Source organism: Dendropsophus ebraccatus, chromosome 5, assembly GCF_027789765.1.
Source record: "Dendropsophus ebraccatus isolate aDenEbr1 chromosome 5, aDenEbr1.pat, whole genome shotgun sequence".
Classification (NCBI taxonomy): domain Eukaryota; kingdom Metazoa; phylum Chordata; class Amphibia; order Anura; family Hylidae; genus Dendropsophus; species Dendropsophus ebraccatus.
Window position 1 is genome coordinate 33,201,096 of NC_091458.1, and position 14,717 is coordinate 33,215,812.

Sequence of the window (14,717 nt, forward strand, 5' to 3'; positions counted from 1 at the left end):
AAATAAAAGTCAAATTGCAATCAGTTGTTCTATTTGGATAATATAACAAATTGCTCTTTTAAATAGGAATCGGAAAATAAATGTTAAAGACATGGGTTACTTGAATGTTATTAGTATCTTATAATGTGTATGGAGGGAGGGGGGGGGGCATTCTTCACTCTCCATGGAAGATGTTGGGGAGGGAAGTAATCACTATGCTAGATTTCAACTACCTGGTCCTCTTACTCTCAGAGATACATCAGGACTACAGGTACCTGGCAGTGCCTTTTTCACTTTAGCCATATGCACATTTCGAAGGTGCATCTGAATTGGTGACTCTGGAAAAATCACTGATGGTCAATGAAAATTCAGCTGAGAAATAAATTACATCTATAACCAGCTTTATTTTTTCCTCCCATTCAGAACAGACAGAAGTAAATGGCTCCTCCGGTGCAAACATAAAGAGATGTTATCCTGAATTGATGCTTTCTTCCAGAAACCCTGCCACCCTTGTCCTTAGTTTGTGTGTAGTATTGGAGCTCAAGTCCAGTAAAAGGAATTGGAGCAGAGTTGCAATACTACCCGAAACCTGAGGACAGGTATGGTGCAGTTTTTGGAAGAATAAAAACATGTTTTACTAATCCCGGATAAGCCCTTTACAGTGCCAGTTTGTTCCAGTACCAAAAGTAGAACTTAATAGAAAACAAACCAAAAAATAATTACCCATAACAAAATGATATGAACACTGGCTAAACTTACTTCTAGGCATCTTCCACTGCTGGGCTCAACCTTTTACTGCCAACCCTACAGGTAATTTAAGCAGTTTGTCACTATCTTTATTTGCCAACCTCCATACGTTTTATGTGCTTATAACCTTCCCCCCCCCCAGGATCAAATATCATTACAATCCCATATTGTATAGAGAATTAAAAAAGTTTTAATAGCTGCTAGAAGGTCTTTAAGCAGCAGATTACATATGACTTTATAATGCACCTTACACGAAAAGCTCAAATTACAAACTTCACATGTTCTTTTTCCTAGAACACAAATCTGATGTTTAATTTTGAATTTTGTGACTTTAAAAACATGTCATAAAGAAATCTCATCATGACAAATGTGCAACCTAATCCGTGTAACACGAGTCTGTCTAGTCTCTTAGCACAGAAAGCAGCCGTCATATGCTGGGCATGTACTGACAGACACTGTGGAAGGTGAATCATACAGCCCAATATTCTGTCAGGTACAGTATAACGGGATAGGAAACGGGGCTCTCCAGGTGCCATTGGCAGGGAGCAAACTACTGGATACGGCAAAGTGCCGCACATTGCAACAGGATGTAAGAGAAAACATCAATGGAAGAAACTTCGACATCAGTTAAAATTGAAAATAAATGGGATTCAAAATAAAAAGTACAAAAAGTAAAGTAGTGGAAGAACAAAGGCTACTCACACCAAAGCTTGGGTCTTGTTTTTTCAGTGTTTTATGCAAAAACAGGAGTGTGTCAAAAAAGAAAGACAAAAAGGTGCAAATCTTTTCACTGTGGTTTATCCCTAAGTTGCTAAACTACAGACTAAGGCCTGATCCACATGTCCATAGGAACATAATAAAGAAAGTATACTTACCCGTCCATGTGCCCCAGGACCAGCCTCGCAGAGTTTCCAGTCAGGGCAGGTTTACGTAGAATGTGAGAGTCTGCTCTAGGGCTAGGGATTTTATTTGAGAGTAGACTTACGCCATTTACACGGCACTTCATCATGTGGAGAGTTCAAAACTGAAGTCCACAACCAGCAAGGCGTCATGTCCGGTCAGGATAGTTTGCATTCAGGAATACATCACGAATGTATGTGTGATATATTAATGATCCTGATAGAAGTCTGCACTAAAGCGAGCTCATAAGATATGTTTTTAATGCTTTCAACCCATGTATTACTTTGGCATGATATGGTATATATCTTGAGTTCCACATCGAGTGGCCATTGTGAATTTGTATTCAATGGGAAGCTATCGATTTTAATATATGTTGATGTATGTTACTTGTGTACATAGAGATTATGTTTGGTCTATATATCATTTTTATGTTTGTACATATGTAAACTTGACCAGTGACCTCTAACCCGGTAGAGGGAGGAGCCTTGGTCAAGTGGCAAATTTATTTAAGAAATGTGTTACCTGTGAACTGGATATACTTGATAAAGGCTCCATAAGAGTGTAGGAGCCGAAACGCTGTGTTTTCTAATAAATTGTCATGGCTCGTTTCCATTGAGTAGCACAAGAGTTTTTTTGGTTGGTTGCGCTTTCGCCTATAGTTCCTCTATAGAATTTTTTTGTTGTTGTTGTGAGCCTGATCAGCTTTTTACGCACATTAGGGGAGATTTATTAAACATGGAGTGAAGTGAAACTGGCTCAGTTGCCCCTAGCAACCAGATTCCACCTTTCATTTTTCAAAGGGTCTGTGAGGAATGAAAGGTGGAATCTGATTGGTTGCTAGGGGCAACTGAGCCAGTTTCACTTTACACCATGTTTGATAAATCTCCCCCATTGTCTCTAAATACTCTATACAAATTTCAATACATGAACATGGTTATGGAAATTCAATTGAAATCAATGGCAGCCCAAGTCCACATGGAATTTCCATGGATTTTGATAATAGATAAGCAGAAAATACAGTGTGGAATCTGCTTAAAAGTTACTCAATGTGAACATACCCTTACAATCTTATAAGAGTATGCCCCCACACACTGATAAGACAAGAAAAATGACTTAGCTGCAATTCCAGTTCAAAATCCGCTTCAATTTTGACTGAGGATTTTGTGCAGAATTCTAGCAAACGGGTTCCACCTCTACAACTGACATGCTTATTCTTCAGGAAAAACTAAGATCCGCGTCGGAAATGACTCACATCAGCAAGTGAGTCACAGCAATCCTAATAAACGAAAGGAGAAATTCACACTGATTTTGAGTAACACTGTCACAAAATTAGCTTGAATTCTACCTGAAATGACTCAATGTGTGCTAGACCTTTGTGTCTCCAAAGAGTAGTAGATGCTTGGAACAAACTTCCAGCAGTTGTCGTAGGTAAATCTACAACCAGAGAATTTAAACCTGCCTGGGATAAACATATCTATCCTAAGATAATAAAGGAAATACTAAAAGAGCAGACTACAAGTGAGATGACCCTATTTAAAAAAAAATAAAAAATAATAATAATAAAATTATATATATATATATATATATATATATATATATATATATATATATATATTTATTTTTTTTTTAAATAGGGTCCTGCTTGTATTTTTTCACATTGGTAAAATGCGGTTATTTCCAGTACTTGGAAACTACTCATTAATCTACTGACTTTAGCCTGTAGAACAACAATGAATCCATTACGGGGCCTTCTGCTTTATTTTGGCTTAAACATTTCAGGTTTGATCTCTGTTGTTCACAATTAAACATTTTTGAAGGTTCCATAAATATTACGCCTCGCCTTAAGAAAGAACAAAAAGAAGAGAAAAAGGATTTGGTTTCTATTCCTACACGTGCTGAAAGACAAGCGAGTCTTGTAACATGTCTCGCCTTAAGTACTGTAACCTCAGCTGGTTGCTGTCCCGTACAAGAAAGTTCATCTGTCCAAAATGCCACAACTGCACCGATTTATCTCATTTCATCTCCAGCATCTCTCCACATAAATATCAGTCTCAATTCTAAAGACCCTCCAGAACAAAACTGAACACCATGACACGTCCTCCCAAAGACGGCTGAAACATGTCTTGTCTTCCTCTTTGTGGAGTTCTGTCATCCCTCTATTTAATGATGACGAATGGTTTTCCTCCACAACTCATTGCTCTACGCAATATGACTCTTGATTTTGACTCATCCTTTAAAATCAGATATCACATCTGGCAGGAGCTTGTCTTCTCTGGGAACAAAGTAAATCCAACATGTCTGATTCTTCTTTCTTCCAGAATGCCATCAGAGAGTCAGCTGACCCCAATATATATTAGAAGCAATTAATGCAGTTTATTTCATTCATAGGCTTTGAATGGCCCTCAGAACAGGCCATTACTATAAGATTGTCGGAGAAGTGACCACCAAAAACTCGGCCAATCCTCTCTTTGAAGGAACTGCAGTGCTTGCGCAAGTGTTGCACCCTCTTTCTTGTTTAAAAGTGTTCTGTACCTACCTCTACTTACTGTACTATTGCTGTACCGGATGCTTTGTGATGTTTGTATACAAAAAACTTTAAAAAAATAAATAAAAAAAACCCCCACTGTTCCCCCCAAATATAAAAACGGTAGGTTAAATGCAAATCAGCCAGCACTAGCAAAATAGATATACATGTCAGGACCACTCAGCCACTTTCTGGCCATAACGGGTTCCCGCTTAACCAATGACTGGCTCAACGGGCCTGAAAAGTCATGTCCCAGATGCCCTCTCTAAACAGGAAGCATGGCTGTGGAGTCGGAGTTGGAGCTAGTTTTGGCTGGAGTCGGAAAAAAATGTACCGACTCCAGCTTTAAAAAAAAATCTTAAAAAAATGTAGAATTGAATTTTGATATGAATTTTACAAGTTTTGCTCATGAATATATATTATGCACTATGGTTGCAGCAAACTGTGTGTGTGTGTGTGTGTGCTATGGCTGCAGCAGGCTGTGTGTGTGTGTGTGCTATGGCTGCAGCAGGCTGTGTGTGTGTGTGTGTGTGTGTGTGTGTGTGGCTGCAGCAGGCTGTGTGGGTGTGGGTGTGTGTGTGTGTGTGTATGCTATGGCTGCAGCAGGCTATATCACTGTGTGACCTCTATATCACTATGTGTGACCCCTCTCTATATCACTATGTGTGAGCCCCTCTATATCACTATGGCTGACCTATATTACAGGTATCTGGCATTGTTAGCAGTGTTTCTGTGTGTATGGTGTATATTAGTTAGAAACATAGAAGATTGTCAGCAGGAAAAGACCACCTGCTCCATCTAGTCTAGTTGTGAGTAGTTCAGGACATGGAGGCTGGAGACTGGCTGCATCCACTGCACAGACAGGAGAATCTGCTTTATATACAGTATTCCTTTATTTCCTTAGAAGTTGCCCCAGGATCATGTAGGACATTAGGTAGAAGCTGCTGAGCCAGTGTGATAAATAACTCCCCTGGTATATGACTGGCCATTTATGAAGGAGCAGGAGTCTGAGTCAGTCCTGATAAAATTCGGGAGTCGGAGTTGGAGCTGCGGCTTACAGACTCCACAGCCCTGACAGGAAGTGGACGGGTATTGGAACATCGGTAAGTGGCCACCAGCCCTGGAGCCATAGAGGCAAGAGCATGTTATTTCTTTCGTCCTCCCCAGCAGTTATGCAAAAAATCCCTCTATGGAGGTAATAGAGACAATTGGTGAATTCACTAAAAACAAAAAATGGAAATTAAAAAAATTATCTAATTTTTTTTTAAACCAAAAAGCACAAAGTTCTTTGATTAAGAAAGGGAAGTGCGAGGAGGATATTGGGGTTATTACCAGACCAGAATGGAAGGAAGTTCTAGGGAACTTTGTTAAGAATTCTTAACAAAAACCATAAATTGGTCTACTTTAAAACCATTAACAGATCACAATACCACCCAGTATTTCTTTTTAAGATCGGGGTCAAGGAAAATGACCAGTGTCCTAAGTGAAGTCAGGATGAGGCGAATTACATTCTTTTGTTATGGGCCTGCCCTCTAATTCAATCTTTTTTGGGAGAAACATAGTAGAAGTCATTACCACTACAACTGGAGTTATCATTCCATACTCCGTCAGCTTTATTATTCCGGGTTGTTCTCTGTCAATTCCAAAGCATCAATATGCATTCTTAGGGTATTATTTTAATTTTGAGACTTTGGAAGGACTCCTCTTCTCAATCAAAATCGAGATGGTTGAAGTTATTTAGTAAAGTTTTTTTTTTTTTAAGGATAGGTCTTATTTTTTGAGAAACACAGGATGCCCCCTACACTGTAGCCCCACTCTACACAGTAGTTAGCTGCCATACTGTATAAGTTCCCTTGGAGTTAGGCCTCCATCTTCCCACCTCTGTCCATCCATATTCAATGGCCCCTACTATGCATCTTTCTACCACTCCAGCTAATTGTGTTGAGCAGGTGGGGGTGAAGCATAAAGAGTCTGGCACTGATTGGCTGATGCTCAGCCACCCAGTGTCAGAGATCAGGTCAGCTGACTTTAACTAGGGCTTTTTTTCCCGAGTATTCTTGGAGTATTTTTCAAAAATTCCTTCAAAATGAAGTTACGTTTTATTTTTGAGGTAGGTCTCATTTTCAGAGAAACACAGTACTATCATTAATATTACCACTGCTGGGAGCACAGCCTGTACTGTTCAGATGTAATTTTTCCTCTTCCATTGGAGGTATCCATCTAAAGTGCTCTTTGACATACAATGTACATCTGATGGCTGCACTTATGATTACGATGAGTTGGCCACTGAAAATGGAACTTTACCCATAAGCAATCGTAAGGACAGAAAAAATGTCACAATTCTTAGTGGAGTAAAGGAGAAGGCCAAAGTGACGCAAGACACCAGTGCAAACCAGTTCCATTGCAGAGAGATTACACTTACTAGTCCTCGGCGACCAGTCTCTCCCTAAAACCACCAAGCCTACACGCAGCCGGTGGGATGAAGACTACAAAATAAACCTGTAATTATTCATATGCAAAGAATGTTTATTATTATGTGAAACCACAAAAGACCCAGGTAGATTATATAGGCAGCAGAAGTCAGGTATGTAAAACCGTTCTATCCGACAGTAAAAGATATGTCAAAAATGTCTTTGATGTCAGACAAATGTAAATATAATAAAGACATTAAGACTTACACAGTCAACCCTAAGAGAGATAGGAAGAAAAAGAAATCTGCAAGATATCTTTGTTCAAATTCCACTTTTTTTTTACAGGAGGGAATAGCAGAAATAAAACTGAACTGGGATTAGGAGACAGTAATATTTGCCTGATTATTTATAATGACAGCTCTTTACCGTAGCCTCGGCCTGACAGCACCTGTACGGCTCATGACCTCACCTGAGTCAGTCACTTCGCGTTACTCAGGTCCCACGTCTCAAAAGAAATAATTGGAGAGATATTCCTTTTATTAGACGTCTAGGGGAAAAGGATATGGCCTGAGGGTGTGTAAATACTGAGAGCTAAATCCACATTTGTCACGTTTCACTATACTTGACGGTCTTTTCAGTCTTCTATAATATAGGAGACTTTGCTTTAATGATTATTTTGCTATAAACCCTCCTGAAGAATTTTACAGCTGCAAAACAAAGGCTTCTAATTGAGAGAGAGCTGATCTATCTTGTAGCTTCCTTCAGACACATGGCATGAGAAACACACCTGTCAGGAGGAAGCAATGTTAAGCGTCAAACTAGGTTGGAGGGTTTACTATAGGCAGGCGAGAAGAAAAGTCTTAGCTTTCTGCTTTAAAAGGACACTCCAAAGAAAAAAAATGAAATCAACTGGCATCATGAAGTTATACACATTATTAAATAACTTTTTTTAAATTTCTAAAATTACTATTTAAAAAAAGACTAAGCTTCAAGTACTTATCAGCTGCTGTATGTCCTGCAGGAAGTTGTGTATTTTTTCCAGAGTAACATGCTCTCTGCTGCCACCTCTGTCTGTTTTAGGAACTGTGTAGAGCGGAAGAGGTTTTCTATGGGAATTTGCTACTGCTCTAGACAGTGTCATGGACAGAGGTGGCAGCAGAGAGCGCTGTGTCAGACTGGAAAGAATACACCAATTCCTGTAAGACACACAGCAGTTGATAAGTACTGGAAGGCTTGAGATTTTTTTTTTCTTACATAGAGGCAATTTACTCATCTGTATAACTTTCTGCCACCAGTTGATTATTTTTTGTTTTCTTCCCTCAGGAGAACCACTTTCGCACTATAAAGAAAATTAAAAATGACAGTACTATAATAGGGAATAATCAAATGTTAGTGTCCAATTACTTAGGGTGGATAATGTAAACTAAAGAACCATAATTTTTATCATGTGGCTACTGATTTTTCGGCTGCATAAAGCTTTTAAAGGGAATGTACCATCAGTACATTCGCTTTAAGTTTTGCACATGAATAGAACAGCGCCATTGATTCGCATCATAGAGGAGCAGGGGTTTCCTCCACTGGGGGCAGGCCGGCCCGCCTCCAGTGCCTCAGCCTGGGCCACGGTTCAAGCAAAAATTTATGTGTTACCTTGATAGATTGGCAAAAATCTGGAAGAGAGGAGGGGATTTATTCACCAGCCTCATTAACCTAGGTAAAATTCACAAGAACATACATCTCCGTGTGAATGTTGAGACATCACAGTAGTAGTCCATTAGTGAGCACAAGCTGTTGTAGGGCTAGGTTCACATTTGCGGTGGGTGCTCCATTCACCACCTCCATTGCAGAATCCATCCAAAATGGGGGGGGGGGGGTAAAATTAATAGATGCCACAGGAGAAAGCTAATAGATCACATTAAAGTCACTCAGGATCTGTTGGTGTCCATTGTACAAGGACCATTTTCCCTCAATCACAATGGAGCTGCTGATGCTAATTTGAACCCAGAGAAGCAGGACCTAGTGGGTGTGCCTTCAACCTCAGCACCACCCCTGAGGAGCACAAGTAGCATCTGCTACCTTACTAGTTCAGGATATACTTTAGTGGTCAGTGATAACAGCTGTAGTGGTCAAGTACACTGGCGACCATTTGGTAGCAAAGTGCATCAATTTAGCATGGAGAACGCCTTATAGTATAAAGCATAAAACGTTCTCAGATACCAATAGAATACAAACTAATTCTGCTGATGAATTGACTCAAGAACGATATGAATGATTTTTTTTTCCATCTTAATATACATGTCATTTCTTTCAATCTTTATCAATATCTTTCTAATCTGTATTTACAGCGGCACCTTGGATTAAGAGCATAATTCGTTCCGGGATCCACTCTTAAACCAAAGCAAATTTTCCCATAAGAAATTATGTAAATGCAGACAATTGGTTCCACGCCCCAAAAATAATCTTTTTATTCGGAATAACATGTAAATCAAATGAAACAAACATTTAGAAACCGCTGAATATGTGATGATATAAGTTACTGTACAGTATAGCAAACAGCATGTGGAGTATAATGTATAGTAAGCGCATAAACCTGAAAAAACAGCAGTAGTTTGTAGATAAAGGACAGAGCTACAGATCTCCATAATGCAGTAGCATAGTACAACAGGCTAGAATTACTTCCACAGTCCTGTTCCCGGATGCAATCCCCAGCCTGAAGGGGATCTGCTATGATTTGGAAGGTGAGGGAGACTTCCTGGGTCAGAGTACAGGGCTGTAGACCTCACTATAAGGACCATTCCCTTTTCCCACTCGTCCTCCCACCCAGTACAGGGAGCTCTTAAACCAAAGCAATGCTCTTAAACCAAGTCACAATTTAGAAAAATTGTGAGCTCTTCTTGCAAAATCCAAGTTACTTTTAAATCAAGGTACCACTGTACTCTACTATTAGCTTTCATATCTAACTAATCTTTCTATCTTATGTATTCATCATATCTATCTAGCACAAAGGAAAGTAGACCTTCACAACAGTTCCAATGAAGGGGTGTCAGAGAAAACGGGAGTATGCTTGAAATCTACCTTCAAATATGCAGAGAAGACGCAGCACACCGCATATATACTTGCCTACCTATTGTACCTGTCTATCTACCAACTTTCTTTTAAAAAAGTGAATTTATGAAAAAAAAAAAAAAATTCCAATCTGTAAATCCCGGTTTGTTTTATTTACTTCAGTTGACATCAAAGCGATCGGGCTTTACAATTAGAACAGTATATCAATCGTGTGTATTGTGCCTTCCGGAGACATACCAATGTGTAATCATTTAATCATTTTCATAACACACGGCTATGAAGTCGTCTGTATTTCCACCCAAAATAGAAGTGCAGCTTTTTATGACCATTTAAACAAAAATGCTTAGAAGTGTGCACATCAAAAGATCAACACACACAAAGACATGTCGCAGCACACATAAAACACCTTGACACAGAAACCATGTCCAGACCCAGCCATGTCAGTGTGAAATGTGGCTTCATCACCATTGTTAACTAACCTGTAAGAACACACCGTCTGTACAATGAGTTATCTACGCTATGGTGTTAGAGACCGAAAAGCACATTATCGGCCAATGACTTAAAGCCAGGAAAGGATTTGTAAGGCTATTGTATGCCGTGTGTCCTTCTAGATCTAGACATAGAAGTACAGATAATTCGGCCAATGTGACTGATAACATGGGGATAGTCTGTGCCTGCATGCTTACAAAAAGGAAGAAACAACGTGGATTTCCTATCCACTTTCCATACATAAAGTAGCTGTATCTTGATCTTTTCTTGAAAAAGGATCAAGTCAATTATTGACAAGCTCCACAAGATGGCACAACATTACGGCACGTATGCTCAGCTTTTTATTAGGCAGAACCTAAGGGTCTTATAAGTAGAGATGATCGAACAGCGCTAACGTTCAGGTTCGTACAAAGTCGAACCATCGGTATTTGACTCCCACAGTCTTCCCGTTCCGTGGGGAAGGTGGACACAGCCCAAATCCCGCCTGGAAAACAGGAATACAACCTATGGCCCCGGCTGTAATCCTGTGTTCAAGACGGGACTTGGGCTGTCTACACCTTCCTCACGGAACGGGAAGGCAGCAGGAATCAAATAAGCGCTGTTCGATCATCTCTACTTATAAGTCCAGCAAGACTGACAATAAAACATGTACTTCTATTGGTGTTGAATTACAGCGGCTACTGGTTGGCATCGAAAAGATACGGCCTAAGGAATCTTACAGGCAATGCTCCATAGAAATGCAGCTTTCTTTTTGATGGCTCCAAAGATAGTTGATGGAGCTGCGATGCATATGTGATGCCCCCCCCCACTCCATCCAGCAGGGAAGAGCAGTCGGAGCCCCACAATCTCTTAGTTGTGCCCTACCCTGTGCATAGTGTGGATTAGAGCTGGGCGATATGGCCAAAAAATAAAATCTCGATTTTTTTAAAATTTTGGACGATTCTCGATTTAAATCTCGATTTTTTTTCCTTTTTGCTAAATAAACAGAATAGTTTTGTCCTTGCAGCATCAGATACTATTTTAATGACATTTGAGACAACTGTATTGCTTCTCACTGTAACAGTGCTCCCCTGTAGTAGACAAGCCCCCTGTGTGCCATTCTGGGCCCCCATATAGTATAGGAGATCTTCTTTGTGTGTTTAGTAGTGGAGGTATAGTGGATAAGGGGTGTAGTAGTAGTAATACAGGTAAAGATGAGGGGTGTAGTAGTAGTACAGGTATAGATGAGGGGTGTAGTAGTAGTACAGGTATAGATGAGGGGTGTAGTAGTAGTACAGGTATAGATGAGGGGTGTAGTAGTAGTACAGGTATAGATGAGGGGTGTAGTAGTAGTACAGGTATAGATGAGGGGTGTAGTAGTAGTACAGGTATAGATGAGGGGTGTAGTAGTAGTACAGGTATAGATGAGGGGTGTAGTAGTAGTACAGGTATAGATGAGGGGTGTAGTAGTAGTACAGGTATAGATGAGGGGTGTAGTAGTTGTACAGGTATAGATGAGGGGTGTAGTAGTAGTACAGGTATAGATGAGGGGTGTGGTAGTACAGGTATAGATGAGGGGTGTGGTAGTACAGGTATAGATGAAGGGTGTGGTAGTACAGGTATAGATGAGGGGTGTGGTAGTACAGGTATAGATGAGGGGTGTGGTAGTACAGGTATAGATGAGGGGTGTGGTAGTACAGGTATAGATGAGGGGTGTGGTAGTACAGGTATAGATGAGGGGTGTGGTAGTACAGGTATAGATGAGGGGTGTGGTAGTACAGGTATAGATGAAGGGTCTGGTAGTACAGGTATAGATGAGGGGTGTGGTAGTACAGGTACAGATGAGGGCTGTAGTAGTACAGGTATAGATGGGCAGCTAGGGGGGATGGAGGGCGACTGGGGGTGACGGAGGGCGACTGGGGGTGATGGAGGGCGACTGAAGGAGGAGTGGGGGTGATGGAGGGCGACTGGGGGTGATGGAGGGCGACTGGGGGTGATGGAGGGCGACTGGGGGTGATGGAGGGCGACTGGGGGTGATGGAGGGCGACTGGGGGTGATGGAGGGCGACTGGGGGTGATGGAGGGCGACTGGGGGTGATGGAGGGCGACTGGGGGTGATGGAGGGCGACTGGGGGTGATGGAGGGCGACTGGGGGTGACTGAAGGGCGACTGGGGGTGACTGAAGGGCGACTGGGGGTGACTGAAGGGGGACTGGGGGTGATGGAGGACGACTGGGGGTGACTGAAGGGGGACTGGGGGTGATGGAGGGGGGCTGGGGCAGCTGGGAATGATTGGGAAAGGAGTACACATAGCCCTCCTTCCCTCACCCCGGCCACACATGCAGGTCCCGGTCTCTGCAGGAGGCTGCAGGGACTGTAGTGGTGATAGCGTCGCTGCCATTACTGGAGCTGTACAGCGGGATCAGGGGTGAAGATCCTGCTGTACAGCTCCAGTAATGGCAGCGACGCTATCACCACTACAGTCCCTGCAGCCTCCTGCAGAGACCGGGACCTGCATGTGTGGCCGGTAGGGGAACGGAACGCTATGTGTACAGCTGGGGAAGGTCGGTCGCGGCTCTGGGGGACTGCCGACCGACCTGCACCTCGCCGCACTTCCCGCCCGCCCGACACCTCCACGCAGCGCCGCCCCCTCACTTCCCGCCGGCCGTAACCTGCACCTCATGCCCGGCCGGCACCTCCACGCAGTGCTGCCCGCCCTCCATCTCCCGCCCGGCACCTGCACCTCCCGTCCGCCCGCCCGACTGACTCTCCGCGCTTCTCTGCCCGCAATGATTTTTTGTGAAAATCGAATTTACGATTTTCACAAAAAATCAAATCGATTCTAACCTTCTGGGCGAATTAATCGAATTAATTCGATTAATCGCCCAGCCCTAGTGTGGATAGGTAATTACTACCCCAGATAGGAATACCCCTGTAATGCTCTTCTATGGGTCAGAAACCTACCTCCAATAGGTGGCACTAAAGAGTAGAGATGAGCAACCCCAAGCGTGCAGCATTTGATTACCAGTTGCTGAAGAAGTTGGATGCAGCCCTAAGGTGGCCTTTACACAGAGAGATGTATCTGTCAGATTTTTGAATCCAAAGCCAGGAATAGACTATAAACAGGGAACAGGTCATAAAGACTGAGATTTCTCCTCTTTCAAAATAAATTCCTGGCTTTGGCTTCAAAAATCTGTCAGATAAATATCTGTGTACAGGGACCCTCAAGGTTGCCTGGGAAACAAAGATACAGACAGGGGCTGTATCCATGTTTCCCAGGACTGCATCAAACTTCTTCAGCCACCGTTAATCAAATGTTGAACATTTGGGTTCCCTCATCTCTACTAAAGAGACAACTTTTCCTCCTTCTAAACAAAAAATAATTAGCATATTTTGGTGTTGCACATAATAGATCATATCAGCTAGTGAGAAAATATACTGAATATTTGTTAAGGCCCCCTACACACATCAGGAAAATCTATCCGTAATTCTTATCAGGAAATAGGCAAAGATTTCCTGATCCGCTGGCTTCTATTGGACACTAACACCCTTCAGGACTTTTCCTGAAGGATGGCTGTTCCAGAATATAGGGCAGGAAATTCTAGAACCTGTTCTACTTTCATCTGGAATTCTGTCACAGATGCCCTATAGGATTGCCTGGAATTCCGGGAGCTTTCCTGATGGGCATCAGGAAATCGTCTGGAATTCTGGACACAACAATTTTCTTTTACTGGTCAGAAAATCTAGAAAGCACTCTCATTGTTTCCTAACCAGAAATACTCATTACTCCCAGGAAATCCTGATGGTTTCCTGATGGCTTCCTAATCAGGTTTTCCTGACAGTAAAAACTGACACGTTTAAAGAGGGCCTCACACTTTTCTTGTTATTTTTACATTACATGTCCCAGCAGCCACAATTTACCGCAACCGAAACACTAGAACCATTGGTCCTTGTTTATCAGATCTGAAATGTGGTCGGACAAGCTCAGCAGCTCAGGTCAACAGGAAAATGCTTGTCCTATGAAAAACTACTTTCTAATACAATCGTAGTTTAATTTGTTACAAGACAAATAGTATTTGCATTCTTTCTGGGTAAGTCACCAGTGAGTTTACTTTCCTAACTCTGTATATCGCAGTCATGCACGAGTCCTAGTAAAGTCCATATTCGCTTCCTCTTCTAGTAGCATATGAGAGGACGTAAGAGAATAGTAAACAATTCTGTATGAAAAAAGGTGGTTGCCTATAAAGATCTGATCTCAGAGTAACTAGAACAAGCAAATAAATGTTTTGTAATGCTTTTAAGTCCTTTGTAATAAATCTACAGAGCAGTGTGCCAAACATCCCAAAGTCCGTAAAGATCTGTCTGATCTCTAAAAATAAGGAGATAGTCCATGGACAAGACACAAGCTACATAAATGCCTCTGGACAAGTTACCTACGTCCTTCCATAGCTTCCTTTTGAAGCCCAAAAAAGGGATATAAGAAAACAGAATAAGGAAAGAAAGTTTTGAGTTCAAGAGTCATGTAACAACATGGAGGGTTTGAGGTTGCACAATACTTAAAGAGTTATCTGGTGCTACAAAAACATGGCCACTTTCTTTCAGAGATACTGTAGCCCCACTCTTGTCT

General features: G+C 41.7%; 1 protein-coding gene across 2 annotated transcripts in view; it reads right to left on the minus strand.

Annotated features, from left to right (window-relative positions):
- The window catches only part of MICU2 (mitochondrial calcium uptake 2), a 175,728-nt gene that overhangs the window by 80,912 nt on the left and 80,099 nt on the right, over window positions 1-14,717 (minus strand). The window lies entirely within an intron of this gene.